General features: G+C 38.8%; 1 long non-coding RNA gene across 3 annotated transcripts; it reads left to right on the top strand.

The window, feature by feature from the left end:
- Positions 1–9251: 9251 nt before the first annotated feature.
- LOC143884402 (uncharacterized) lies at positions 9252–13786 on the top strand. Of its 3 annotated transcripts, none has more exons than XR_013252860.1 (8): positions 9252–9377; positions 9460–9501; positions 9648–9689; positions 11018–11217; positions 11301–11393; positions 11809–11902; positions 13081–13246; positions 13436–13786. It is a non-coding gene; the product is annotated as an uncharacterized LOC143884402 (long non-coding RNA). The 3 variants fall into 3 exon arrangements; XR_013252861.1 differs by having other exon boundaries at positions 9648–9703; XR_013252862.1 differs by lacking the exon at positions 9648–9689.
- Positions 13787–15461: the final 1675 nt, after the last annotated feature.

The raw sequence follows: 15461 nt of genomic DNA, 5'->3' as shown, positions 1-15461 counted from the left end.
GCAGCGAGAAAAGAAATTGGTCACTGGGCTATGTGTTTGGCAAAGTTGATCGGATCAACGACGATAAAAATTGGACACTGGGCTATGTGTTCGGCAAAGTTGATCGGATCAACGACGATAACAGTAAGGTTGGATCTCGTTGTTCGCCGAAAATACTAAGGCCAAATCTATTGTGCTCTGATACCAATGAAGGATCTGTTGAATTAACATCAAAGAGGAGTAGAAGATGATTTTGAAGGGGGCTACGCTCAGCTGCTATGGGAGTTATTCCCTGGAGATATATCTTGGGTTGGATTTGTGATCTATATATAGATCACAAAGCCAACCACCATATTAAATCGCAGCATGTTGCTCCGCCCCTTCTTTATTTGTCGCCCATACCACCACATAACTCCCGGAAGGGATAAGGCCATGTGGCCACACACATCCCAACATGAATTGTTGAATTTCATGATTTTTGAGCCATATGTAGTCTGAAGAATATCAGATGGATGGTTCAGATACCTCAAAGATGGGACTCACTTGTCTTTTTTGGGCCTTGGTTGCCTCATTGACAATTCAATAACAAGTTTCCTCCAATTGAAGGGTTGGGATCATACAACAGATGACGAGACAATCGAGTGCAAAACACGGCTCATTGTTTCCTACGCAAATAAGGAATTGAAAAACTACTATAAACTCTTTCTCACTTTTAAAGCGGGCTAGAAATCGTCACTCTTAAACTGGAAGAAATCTCTTGAAAATAACGCAAACGATTTTGGGTTATCTTTTCCTATTCTTTCTATTTTATCTCATTGTTTGTTTGTTTTTTCTCTTTCATGTTTCCTGTCATTTTTGGATAGTTAAATGATTAGGTTGCTTTCCTTGTTCTTAGCTATTTGATTTCGTCTTCTTTACTGTAAAGCACGCCATGAAGGAAATCTAATATTTCTGTTTTTGTTTTCTGAATTCCAAAGAGAATGGAAGCTTTGAATGCAAAAAGGGTTGAGATGGTGCTTCTTTTCCATACGGAGGTGGCTACATTCCATATGTTGATTATTGAGTGTGGGAAAGAGTCATATGAAATCAGGAAGGAGAAGCAGGATTTGTTCATTTCTGAACTGATGGCATCACGGCATAGAGAGCAGGCGGAGTCTCAATTGGAGTCGAAGTGCAGCAGAATAAATGAATCATTGTCTGAAAAGCAGAAGGTTCTGCATGAAAGGAGGCGGCTTCTCACCGAACATGAGAATGCTCTGGACCGAAAGCAAACTCAGGTGCTCGAAAGGATATATTCTCTGATACAACAATGGGATCCTGTCTTAAGTCGCCTAAGAAGAAAGGAAAGTGCTAGTGCTGAAATAGAGTTGGAGACCGGAGAGGAAAGTGATTCTATTGAGAACAAGTTTGCGGACGGAATGAAAAGGTTACATGATATGCTAGTGCTACTGACCCTGTCCTAGCAAAACTCATGGCTCTTGCCAGAAAGGAAAGTGCTCGTGTTGTAACAGAGTTGGAGGCCGGAAAGGAAAGTGATCCTGTTATAACAGAGTTAGGTGATGATGCAGCTTGAGATTTAGATGGTGACAGCTTGTCCCATCACAAGTGGTTAGAATTCTGTTTGGATTGCAAGAAAAGCATTTCTGGTAGAATAAGGGCAGATTTACTTTCCATAATTTAGAGGGAAATGATGTGATTATGGTTAGTTTAGGGGGATATTTTCATAAATTCGAGGTCCTCCCGAGTAAAAATTGACAAGGGCTGGTTTTTTTTTTGTGTGTGTAAAAAGAGTAGGAACTTTTTGAAGTATTTTTCCTTTCCAAAATTTTTCATAACATTCCTGCAAGAGAGAGAGAGAGAGAGAGAGAGAGAGAGTTTCGATTAATCCCACCCAAGATTTTTTTTTGATCCCCTAAATCTAATTGGGATTCACGGTGGTGGACGGAATCGAATAGTAAAAAAGAGGGATTCTAGTTGTAGGATACCTGATGAAACTACTTCTCGGTAAAACAGATTCGAACTGTTTCAAAGACCCAACGTTCATTTTTCCACATTGGGCTACCCTACCCTCATTAGATGATTCTGGACCTTTGATCAAGTTTTATGAAAAAAGACATCCTAAAGATGTCTTCACGTGATGATTTTTTAAGTCCCAATTTTACGAATAAGATTTATTTTCTGAATCAAACCTGGCACGTTCGGATGGCCATCTAAGCAAATCTCTGACCAAGTTAGCACATATTGGACATGTGCATTAGATTATGGTAATTTCGTTCAATAAGGCGAGGTTTCCCTCCAAAAATGTTTTTCCTGCGATCCAAACAAATGAACAAGGCCTAAGATTATATGCCAAAAAAAGTAGGGGTGCAACTTGGGTCGGGTTGGATCGGGCTGAGGGCAACCCTAACCCAACCCTAGATAGCATTCCCTCAACCCCAACCCAAGCCTCGGGTTGTGATGCTCAACCCTAACCCAACCCGCCTCTAAATCTCTCAATCCTAACCCAACCCATCTAACCTGAAATCCGGTTGGTTTTCCGGGTTGAGTCGGATTCACCTTGGGCCACATAGAAAAAATACAATAACTCAGAGAAAATTTTCCCAACCCAACCCAAGGAAATGCCAGCCTAACCCGAACCCAACCCAAGTTGCACCCCTACAAAAAAGGAATAGACTACCAAAATAGTCCCTCTTAGATAATGACACGGCTAATTTGAAAAGTGCAGAATGAAAGCTATTTATGACTAGGGGTGCAACTTGGGTCGGGTCAACCCAATATTTTGGGCGGGTTGGGTTGAACTTTTCCAGGTCGGGTTCGGGTTTGGGTTGAACTTTTCCAGGTCGGGTTCAGGTTTGGGTTGGGAATTGTCAACCCGACCGAAAATCGGGTTGGGCTGGGTTGGGTACTGGGCAACCCGACCCAACCGGTAACCCGACTTAATGTGGTTCTTTCATGGTCATTCCCCATGTTTGAGAATTAATTTTGAGTTTAAAATAGATTGTTGAACTCAGAATTAAGGACCTGTTTGATTTGGTTTTGACTGGAAAACTGATTATTAGATTAGAATTAAATGCCAAATGTTTCCTAGGGAGATTTATATGAAAATGATTTTTTTGGAGTTCTTGAACACCATTTTATATGCCAGATGCTCCACCATTCCTGACTCTCATCACATGCATTGTAAAACACCAAAATAGTGGAGCCTGCCTCAGCGACCCAACCCGACCCGACTTAGGAAATCGGGTCGGGTTGGGTCAGGTTCGGGTTGGGGAAAAACAAATCCGGGTTGGGTCGGGTTAACCAAACCGGATTAAGAGGCGGGTTGGGTTGGGTTAGGGTTGGAGGTTGAGGTTTTCGTGATGGGTCAGATCGGCCTCAACCCGACCCGACCCGAGTTGCAGCCTAATAATTATGACAACAAGTGGGCGCACATGAAGGGTTAGTATTTGATTCTAGCAACAACGGATCATTCCCCTCCAAAAATATCCTAATCTCACATCCACGTGGCGGCAAATTTAGATTTTGAAATATCTTAATGCCTCGTCCAAACTTCAAAGGGTAGAACGGGAAAAACACGGAATTAGTTCGGGGGACCATCGAAATGGTGGACCCTAAAAAAGAACCCAATCGGATGATAATATTATGCCAATAATGACGAGGGTGCAACTCGGGTTGAGTTGAGGCCAATCCTAACCCCGAGTCGAGATGGCATTCCCTCAGTTCTAACCCAAGGGATGGTCAGCCCTAACTAAACTCAGCTCTAAATAATTCATACCTAACCCAACCTGTCTAACCTGTTTTTTCCAAAATCCGATCAGGTTGGGTTTGGCTCAGGTTAACCTAGGGCGAAGAAGAAAAATAAGAAAAAAAAACATAACCCTAAGAGAAATTACACTAAAATTAGAGGACGGAGGCTGGGTTTCGGTCACGTCAGATTACCTAAAGCCTCAACTCTAAACCAACCCAAAATTAAATCGGGTTCGCCTTTTTCAACCCTAACACAACCCAACCCGAGGAAATGCAGACCCAACCCCAGCCAAAATTGGGTTGAACTCATTGGATTCGGGTTGAACTCAAGCCAAGCTGCACCCCTAAATAATGAAGGGGTGCAACTCCGGTCGGGCTCAACCCTAGCCAAGTAGATTCAACACAATCAATTACAGTTTAGGTTGAGTTGGGATTGGAAAATCCAACCCTATTTATTTCCGGTTTAGGTTGGGGTTGAAGCCTTGGGCAACCCGAGCCGGCTGAGCCTAACCTTGTCCCTCATAATCTTATCCCCTAATCATATTGTAAATTTATTACAATTTTAAAATTTTAGGATTTTTTTTTTTTTTTTTGAAATTTGTTTCCATTTTTTGTCTCCGGACAACCCAAATTCAATCCAATCCAGCCCAACCCAAGTACCCAACATGACCCAATTTGAAAAATCAAGTTAAACAAATGAAGTTAAGGTTGAGGGATTTAACGGAAGTATGGGTTAGGGTTGACCATCCTTGGCCCGAGGCTCGGGTTGAGTTGGGTTAGGATTGAGGCCTTGGGCAACCCAACCTGGCCAAACCCGACATCGTCCCCCTAATTTTAATGTAATTTTATTGCGATTTCAAAATCTTAGGATTACGGGTTTTTTTTTTTTTTTTTTGCCCCCTGGGCCAACCCAACCAGGCTCAATCTGGCCCAATATGGAAAATTAGGTCAGACGAATGGGTCAAGGCTGAGTGATTTAAAGGCGGGTTTTGGGTCCTCTTATTGGTCTGGGGTTTGGCCTCAAGCGGACCCAACCCGGGCCAGAGTTAATGGACGTGAGAACCACCTTAATAGGTAAACCTTCGGACCAAAAGTATACCATTCGATAGTGAGATGGTAAATTCGCTCCCACTGTTAGATAATTCACACCCCTTATGACGTTAGTTGTGGCAGACTTTTAACGCCTTTTGACGCATCATGTGATGTATGTGTTGCCTTATGACCAATTGTTCTCTTTTCTAGGATTCGAATTATCTCGTTGAATTGTGGAATCATTTCCCTTTTTGCAAATTAGGGTTGCAAATGATCCCTTTTTTCCCCTTTTTATGTTTGTATCTGTTATATGCTTTCGGTGATTTCAAATTGAATTCATTTTCTTTTGAAACGTGCCTGATAGTTTTTCGGTAGCTATAGCTTCATGAATTTGGGGTTTTCTATATGCGAATGTATGAGAATTTGGTGTAGAAGATAATTTATGACAGATCATTTTGAATTATGATGTGGAAGTGATGATTAATTGTTTGTATTGAAAGATCGCTATTTATGCCACTTTTTTTTTTTTCATATTTGCGCTTTTGTCGGTGTGAGATTAGTAGAGAGATGAATATTGTTATAAATTGAAGTTCACTCAACTCAACTCAACTCAACTCAACTAAGCCTTTGTTCTAGTTGGGGTCGGCTAAAATGAATCCTTTAGAAAAAATTCATGAAGAAGGTAAAAGAAATCTACCCGACTCTAATCCTGGTTCTAGCTGGGTTCTTCTACGTTGATCATTTTCTTCCATTCTATCCTATCCAAGGTCATGTTCTCTGTTATGGTCCTAGCTATCAAGTATTTCCTCACTGTTTCTACCCAAGTTGTTTTCAGTTTGCCCTACCTCTTTTTACTCTATCAATTTGGCTTGAGTCGCCTCTTCTCATCGGAGAATCCAAAGGCCTACGTTGGATATGTCCAAACCATCTTAAGCGGTGCTCTCTCATCTTCTCCTCAATTGGTGTCACCCTCACCTTTTTACAACTATCTTCATTTTTAATTCTATCTAACAATGTGTGGCCACACATCCATCTAAGCATTCGCATCTCCGCTACACTCATCTTATGTACATGCTGCTTCTTGGTGGCCCAATATTATGAGCCGTACAGCATGGCTGGCCTCACAGCTGTCTTATAAAATTTTCCCTTCAACTTGGTAGGGATTTTACGATCGCACAGAACTCCTGAGGCAAGCTTCCACTTCAACCAACCTACTCTTATTCTATGGTTAACATCATCTTCAATCTCTCCTTCCTTATTTAGAATTGAACCAAGATAGTGAAAGATATCCCTCTTAGATACCTCCTGTCCCCTCATATTTACTACATCATCGTCCCGTCTCCTTACATTATTAAAGTTGCATTCCATATATTCTATCTCAGTCCTACTCAGTCTAAAACCTTTGGATTCCACAGTAGTTCTCCATAACTCTAATTTTGCATTTACTCATGCTTTGGTTTCGTCGATTAATACTATGTCATCTGAAAAATAACATACACTACGGTACCTCATCCTGGATACCTTCCGTAAACTCCGCCTGTGTTTTTCACAGCCTGTCCCAAGCCTAAACGGTTTAGGTCCAGAAACGCATGGCATAGGCTACACTCTCCTAGCTAAAGATCTACAGAATAATCTCGTTTCCTCACCTCCCTCACTCTAAATCTAACTAAGGACTCAAAGGAGGACCTGGACGCACAAATTATAGTAGTTATAGATGGCACTCAATGTCACAATTGTGTTGTCACATATTCAATTACCACTTATAAGAAAAATAATTGGTCATAGTAATTAAGGTTCAATCTTGGCATAAAGATATCTTCCTTTTGCCATTTAATCTGATTTTCATTTTCATTTTCATTTTCTATGCTTTGCTTTTTGTGATCGGCTATCATGTATGCCCAAGACATTCTAGGCGTTTCTGTAGGCCCATGTCAAATCACATGCCTATGGTATTAAGGATCAGATAAGTGAAATGAGTTTTCTTTTTCTTAATCTGTTCAGATTTCGTAAATTTATTCCCCATTGTGTTTATCATAATTTCTTTTTCTACTCACAGTCTGCAAAATTAACTATACCGCAAATGTTATGTGTACTAGTAATTGAGGAGCATCTTTAGGTATATGGATTTGATTTTTGTCCGGATGTCCCCCTTTTTAATTCAAGGCTCGATTCCAGTGCATAAATTTGTACTCTCAACTCAACTCAACTCAACAAAGCCTTTGTCCCAAACTATTTGTACGCATGAATAAATATTTGATGTTACTTTTATAAGTTATATGACCTATTTGGTTGTTTAGATAGGCACATGAAACTTCCCCCCATTTCTTTGCATGTCTGGGTAACCCTTGTACCAAAAAAAGAGTTGTAAACAAGAAGGAAAGGATGAGGCGTTGGCACTTGTCACGGGGAAGACCCTGACCAGTCAAATGACCATGAACTCCTGAAAAGCCAGAAGGATATTGCCGATGGTTGGTTATTTATCTTTTTTATTCACACATATGCAAGCACAAACCGGTCCATGAAAAATGACTGGGCCTGGTCACTCACTCAATATATATCTGAAGTGTTAGAAGTAGTCAAGACCTTTAAGAAAAGTTATTTCTTGTGCGTCTTGAGGCCTGCAGTTTATAGAATTCATTGATTTTATGCAGAATTTGTGATGATGGGGACTTAATTTGTGTAATTATCTGTCATGGATACTGGTTGACTTTACTCGGCACTGGATTTGTTCCATTTTCTATTTTGAGTGTGGTAGTTATATACTTATATCTGTATTTGATGATACTAAATTCAGACAAAGTGCTTCCTGATATGAGTGGTACTGGCAAATGGAAATAGGAGCACACGGAGTCGGCAGTGAAGGTTTGTTATAGATTATAGAATTGCTATGTTTTGCCTCTAAACATGATTAGAAAATTATCACAAATTCTGGGTCAATTTAAATTGTCTGTTTGTTTCTTCTATATCGATTGTAATATGCTCAGGTACTTCTCGGTCTCTATTTTTTGGAATGAATCCTATTTACCATTCAAAAAAATGTCTGTTTATAAATGCAGATAAAAAGTTGCCAAAGCTTTGCTTCCCAAGTATTTTTTTCGTTCTTAAATTAAGAAGCATCCTACTTGTCTCCCGGTAGGTGTGTTTATTGGTGTTTTTAAGAACAACCAAAATGACCACCACTCTGCATGGAGCAGCCGATGTGGAAGCTTATTCCTTATGTTTGAATGTGGAACATTTGGAATGAGAGAAACAAGAGGATTTTTGAATAAAAGGAGAAGAGATGGTATCAAAACTCTCTTGATATCAAGCTTGCTGAAAAAGCTTGGACAAGAGAGAAGTTTGACATATTTTAAGTGCAGGGGAAATTCTTACAAATTATTGGCACATGGTTATAATGGAGAGAGAAAATCATGCCCGAGTAGAAGGCCCCTCTTGGTGGGTTGGTTTAACCTAAATTTTGACGGAAGCTCTATCGGCACTCCGGGTTCGAGATGCTAACGGTGTTGTATTGATGTCCTTCTCAGGTCCGATGGTCTTTTCTGATGCTACTGAAGCCGAAATGAAGGCCCTCTTGTTTGTACTAAGATGGCATGTGAAACACAACTTGGGCCCTTTCATCACTAAAGGTTACTCATTGAATGTGTTAGCTTGGGCCTCTAACAAGTGTAGGGAACCATGGAAACTTGAAAATCTCACTGTTGAGATTCGGGATTTGATTCGTGATGCTTTGGCACTGCGATTGGGGTGGGAAAGATATAGAGCATGGGGACAACTATTATAGTTTCCTTAATTTGGTGGGCTCACTTTTTTCCACCCATGTACAAGAATGCTAGTATAAATAGAAATGGTATTACGACACCCTTGATTTAGAACTACTCATTGAATGCCATGGGTATTTCGGTCCTATTACAAGGTAATTTTTGTGTTTACTTAGCTGGTGAACTATCAATGTGACCCGAGTTGCACCGGTAGGTGTTCATTTAGATAAAGGAGTTCTTATATGATTGACGCTGAGGGGGAAATTTTGAGCCACAAAAGTAGAGGAGGAACCACTTTTTAGATGATCCAAACAGCTTGTCTATAAGCACTACAAGAAAGTTCACCTTCAGCGGCGTTCTTTTACCGACGTTCCAAACAAACATCCCTAAATGATATAATTACCGGCGTTTATTTGGTTAACTCCGGTGCATGTAAATTTCATGCGGTCCCGTTGGTAGGAATAATCACTGGCATTCACTAAACGTCCCTAAATGTTGCCAATCAGTGGCGTTTGCTATCAAAACGTCGCAAAACATGACTTTATCCCACGGCTCGGACCAAATTTTGTCTTTGTTTTCAATGACGTTTAACAAAACGTCGGTGAATCGTGGAATAATCACTTTCTGGATTTGTTTTCAGCTACGTTCAATGAAACGTCGGTAATTCTAATTACACCGACAGGTTTTATTGACCGTCGGTGAAGGTCTTAGTAAAAACCCAAAATTAAAAGAGATGGACCACGTACGCATATCCTTTTTCTCCCTCCCGCGCACTGTTTTCACCCTCCTCTGTGTGGACTATCTCTCCGGTAACCCTCGATTTCTCTCCATCAAGTATCTCTTTGGCATCTTCCTCAAAAGGTAGGTATTTGTGATTTTATTTCTAGGGTTTTGATTTGCTTTTAAGGGTTTTGATATTCATTTTCAATTGTCTTTTTTCTAGGGTTTTGGTTTATTTAAGAGAAGGGAAGGCGAAGGAGAACGGGTATGAATCTCATTTATTCACATTGCCCTAGGGTTTTGAATCTTGTTTTCTTTTTTTTCCCTTGGAAAATAAGGGTTTTGAATCTCATCTTCTCAGATTTATCTTAAATCTAGGGTTTTGATTTCAGTTTCAATTGTTTTTTCTAGGGTTTTGGTGTCAATAGAAGGGGCTTCCCTTCACAAAAGAAGGTGAATAAGAAAGAGTATGAATCTCGTTTATTTACAGTGCCCTAGGATTTTGAATCTCATTTTCTATTTTTTTTTTCTCTTGGAAATTTGGGTTTTGAATCTCCTTTTTAGAGATTTATCTTAAATCTCTAATCTCTTCTTTACTCTTTTGGAAAGAGTAAAGAGATGGAGCAAAGAGATGAATTTTATTTCGTACCAACCATTTCTACCCGCTGCATGTTTGTAGAAATGGCGCAAAGAGATGTTTCAATGCTCTTCTCCATATGTTTTTTGAAGCAGTGCCATGTTGTGCTTAAAGTTTGATTAGACTCTTTATATGATTACTTTGTGTTATAATTGTGATTTATTTGTGGGTTTTTTCCATTTTGAAATCCTGTTTTAAGGATTTCTTTAGTGTTACAAATGCGATTTGTTTGTGGGTTGTTGCATTTTTTAGTGTGGATTTGGGTGTGGGTTTTGGACTATCCCTTTTTTCAACACAAGTTCCTTCTGGCATTGTTTCCAGCACAAACACACGATTATCTCAGAATTTTGGCACCAACTAGCAGCCCATTTATCAAACTCGACAAACATTGTTATTACTTATGTTTGGTAAGCAATCAAGGAGCCATGTTTCAATATTTATTATGTGCTACCATTTTAACATGGATTGGTTGGTAATAAATGTCAAACAACCTAAATATAAAGCAATCCATGCTTAATTTTTTGCAAACTGACTATGCATTCAAAATACTTTATGAACCCAATAGAATTTCAGCAAATGGTCAATGGAAAACCATGATTTTCTAGAACTTCAATAAATCATTGTGCGAAAATGTTCCAACTCACATCTCTCACCTTCCCCATTTTTTTAGTGCATACTATAATTTTATCAAAATGTGATGGTGAGAATGTGTGTGTATAAAACTGCTTATTCTTGCATGTCAATTTTTCCATCTCGGATATAAAAAATTATCAGTAGCCTGAGCTCCCTGTCCAACACTAGATTTCGAGTTCTGTTACCATAGATTACGGGTTGGACAATGTTTTATAGACTAAAGAGATATGACCCTTGATGTCTTAATGTTTTGTGTTAAACAACCAGTTAATGAACTTGGGCAGCCCAACTGTCCAAAAGCTTGCAAATTGGCGAATTTCCTCGAGACTGTAGCCAGAATGGGCGATAAATTGCCGCTTACTATTCTTGACTGGAGGAAGATACCTAAGAAAAATAAAGATGATGCATGGGATATTGTTATAGTATACTGGAGACATTCGTCTTTGTTTCTTCATCATCAAATTGCCAATTATAACATACTCCGGTCTTATTTTTTTTACATGTAATGTAGGAAAATGGGCTTTTGGTGATAGCCATAAGGTTTGGGTTGTTGCAAACATCGGAAGGAAGTGGAGGGGAAGGAAGTGGAGGGAATGGAGGTGCACCTTGAATACAGTCTATTTTGACGAGGATCTTCCACCGCCACTAGATAGAGTTATTGAGTCGCAGTACCGAGTCCTGTGTGCCCACTGGAGTACACAGGCATCAAAGGTAAGATTCAATGTTAAATAAATTTTGGGTTCTTCTACTTTTAAAAGAATGAAATTGAATATTTTTTTGATGTCATGATTTAGGACCTTTGCGCTCAAAACAAAGCGAATGGCGCCTTACAAATGACAAAACACACCGGTGGGACAAAAAGCAACGCAGTATATTGGGAAGAGGAGGTAATTTCAATAATTACTTTAATTGATTACTTCTCTACTCTTCGATATTGACCAACAATGATATTTCTTACATTGTTTCATATGGCAAAAACCGTCCGAATTAAATAACATCTAATTTTATTTCTGTTTATTTGACTTGGTTGGGGTGGTGATGGTCGTGGGGGTGGGGGTTTACTAGTATGTTGTGTTGTGGGTGGGGGTTTAGTAGTATGTTGGCGTGGGGGTGGGCACTTGTAGTAGTATATTGGTGGTGGTGATGGAGGTGGGTAGTTGTACTAATATGAATGAAACATCTTGTTACTCAACCTCCGATTCTCCAAATATATGTAAGTTTATAACCCTTTGTTTGTACATAGTTTATTTAGTTATTCCTCCTTTATTTACAGTTTATTTATTTATTCTCCTTAATTTATAGGTTAGCAGTGGCTCTTCTTCCTCACTGTATTCTAGACGCAGCTTCAGTGGTAGTGGATACTTGGGCAGTGGGGCCTCTGGATAATATTATTGAGGTGCCTATTCTCTACTCTTGTGTTTATATCCTTTGTTGCATGTCAAAAAGAGTAACCTACTATGTAGTATTTGTGGGAAGAGTAACATGGTTTTCTAATTTGCAAAAAGAGTAATGACATTTGGCCAATTTTTGCAAATGGGGTAAACTTAACGGTCTATTGACGGAAATCAAACGTAAGATGATTTTAAATTTCAAAATGACAAAATTACCCTTTATTCAAAGAATATTAGGGGTTGCATTGTGATATTCCCACAACCCCCTAGATTTTTAGAGGTTTTATATGGTGTAAGCTTGCATAGTTCAGTTTTTTCCAAAAAAAAGTATTGTACGACACACCATAGGTTGACCCAAACTGTCCATTTGATGTCCCACAATGTAAATAGGTTGTGCCCCCAAAAATGCTTTCCTTAAGATGATCCTAGCCTTCTGATCTACAGGGGAACTGCATGTTGTGGAAATCTCGATAGATCTGAAGGCTAGGATCATCCTATGGAAATAAATTTTTTTGGGCACAACTTTCTATTGCAGTTTTGCTTAGCTAATTTGAGGTCTGTTATGTGTTTCATATACATGGGCAGTATTTTATTGACTATATATTGTATACGTCATTCTCTTTTGTACAACACCCGTTTACCAGCTTCTTTTTTCAAAAGTTTTCCCGTCTATCTTGTTGTTGGGGATTCCGCATCATGAGTAAATTAAGGTAGTCCACAGAAAAGTAATAAGAGCTCTAGGCTAAGGTAGTCCACTGAAAAGTAATAAGAGCTCTAGTAGTCCACTGAGAAGTAATAAGAGCAGGTATGTGAGACTTCTACTTGATTTTTAATCTGTGATTCATTTATCACTAGCTCCATAATATCAAGCGTACATAAATGGAAGATAAACCAACTCAAGATCTACCCTTTACTACACTAAATGAGTTATGCTAATGCTACCGTCAAAAGGCTCAGCTTGTTTTGATAAAGTCACTCCTTTGTTAATTTTTTTTTCTATTTTTCTGTTCTGTGGGAAGCGTATTTGCCTTTGAAGAGCTAATTAGGAAAGTGTAAAATAAAGAGTGGGGTTTCATTTAAAAAAAATGAGGAATTCAATATTTTCTTCTATGAATTTCCATTTTTCATATCATGGAAGTGATTTTATTTTTTATTTTTTTGGTGAAATTTTGGGATGATGCAGTGGAGAACATGAAGTCCTTTGTGTGAGAAGGAAACTATTGCTTCAAACCCTTGTAAGGGAGCTTCTACCTAGAACCATCAGGTTTGGCTCCAAGGTGGTTTCTATTGAGGAAACAGGGAACTTAAAACTGGTGCACTTAGCTGATGGATCTATCCTCAAAGCTATGGTAATGATATATGTAATGAACGTACTAAGGAAATGTATGAATCATCTTTGCATCAACCTGAAACTCTTTGGTGTATTTCTAATGCCACCATGTTGCTTATGAACTTTCTCCGTTATTGTTTGGATTATTTGGTTAATGCTTGTATCATTTCGCTCAATGGTTATACTTATCAACTTTTTGGTCTTGCAGGCACTTGGGGATAGAAAATCGATCAACTGATTTGGGGACTTTTCTTGTAGTTAAGGCCCTGTCCGTTTAAGATTGTGACAACCGATTGTGAGTGGTAAACCATTGGACTCAAATTCAAACATAATTTTGAGTAGCAAATAAATGAACAGCACCTTCAGGGCCACAAATTAAGGGGATAGAATCATCCAACGAGAGTATATTTTGTTGCATGGCCTTCGTAGCAAGACCTAAGGAACTGTTTGGGTACATGGATTTTATAATCCACGTTTGTAATAGCCTGGATTTTACAAAGTAAAACTTTGATTTTAGCTTGTAATTTTACAAGCTAAAACATGGATTTTATAATCCACATTTGTTATAGCCAGTCTTCCTTGGAAAAAAAAATCGAAATTTGAATTAAAAAAATCCATCGAGGAGTTGTTTGGAGGCAAGGAAAGGTGTTTTTAATAAGTAAGATATTATTTAGATGATGTTTTGGAAAAATCCACGTTTTATTGCACACCGAGTCACGGACCAATAGGTTCAAATCAAAAGAGAGAGAACCCACTATTTGAGCGACTTCTCTAGAAAGGGCAATTATGTAATTAAATACCTATTTCTCAATTTAACAAAGATTGTAAACAACTATGTTGTGCGGGTAGTTTTGGACTTTAGTTTTAGACACACATGAATCTTGGAAAAGTGGAGGAAAAACGACCTTGTTGCCCTTCTTGACACCATTAGAGCCCAGATAGCCTCCTCGGATTTTGTGGAAGATAGTACACCTCGGTCATTCTCTTTTATTGGGTTTAAGTTATTTAAAAGTTGGGATCAAATGAATAACCAGATGGGTCGACTAGTGAATGACGTTGCCATCCCTATATTGAAGACCAGGAAGGGATTGACTACCTTAATCAACAACGGATTGATCGGGAGTTAAAATGGGTCAACTAGAAAACATTGCCGGTTTTGGATCTAGGGTTTCGATTAATGGGTCCGTATGTAGGATCCAATGGACTACTGTATTCAATCCGGCTTAATTAGAAAAGATGTTGTCGGTATGTTAAATAGTGTTGTTGTTCTACTACTATTTCATTCAGAAGCAAAGCGGAAAATGTACTTTTTAATTATTTTAAGGAACGGGTCGACTACCTTAATCAACAACGGATCGATCACGAGTAATAACGGCTCAATTAGAAAATTTTGTCATTTTGGATCTAGCTAGGGTTTCCATTAATGGGCCTATTTGAAGGAACCGAATCACCTATTCAACCTGGGTCGCGATGCCGGTATTTTAAATAACATTGCCGCTCTTAAACTACTGGAATACTACGGAACCAATCGACTATCTTAAATAACACTGTCGTTTTCAAATAACATTGTCGTTCTTAAATAATGTTAACATCTATTTATAAACGACACCGTCATTTCATTTATTTTTTGGTTTAAAAGAAAAGCATTCAAAGGCAAGATTGATGTTTGCAGACAACAAGAGTCTCATGCATTTATGTGGGACGCGATATGTATTAAATGCAAGCGAAAAGAAATAATAAGAAATAGTAAAATTTTGGAAAGGGAGGCTCCAAAGAGAATGATTGTAGTGTACTCTGTGCAACAAATCCGAGGTTGCTACACAAGCTCTGATGTGTCAAAAGGGGAAAAGGGACTTTTTCCATGCACTTTTCCAAGTTTCTCGCGTGGAGTTTTTATATGGTGTAAGCCCTTATAGTTCCTTATTTTTCCAAAAGTATTGTACAGACCGTACTATAGGATGATCCTAGGTGTAACCAACCCGCTCTTAAGAATATGGCAGAAACAAATAATAGAAAAAGAGCTCCAGTACAAACCGTCCTGTGATGGGCCACAACGTAAATAGGTTGTGCCAAAAAATAACATTTCTATAGGATGATCCTAACCCTCCGATCTATGGAGGTTCTTAATGTGCAGCCCATCTATAGATTGGAGGGTTGGGATCATCCTATAGAAATTTGTTTTTACCTATTTATGTTGTGGCCCATCACATGGACGGTTTGGATCATCCTATATT

The sequence above is a fragment of the Tasmannia lanceolata genome, unplaced genomic scaffold (genome assembly GCF_043159265.1).
Source record: "Tasmannia lanceolata isolate RefF3 unplaced genomic scaffold, GAP_Taslan_0.1 ptg000002l, whole genome shotgun sequence".
Taxonomy (NCBI): Eukaryota; Viridiplantae; Streptophyta; class Magnoliopsida; order Canellales; family Winteraceae; genus Tasmannia; species Tasmannia lanceolata.
The sequence above is the reverse complement of the archived record's forward strand: the minus strand, read 5'-3'. Positions and strand labels throughout refer to the sequence as shown.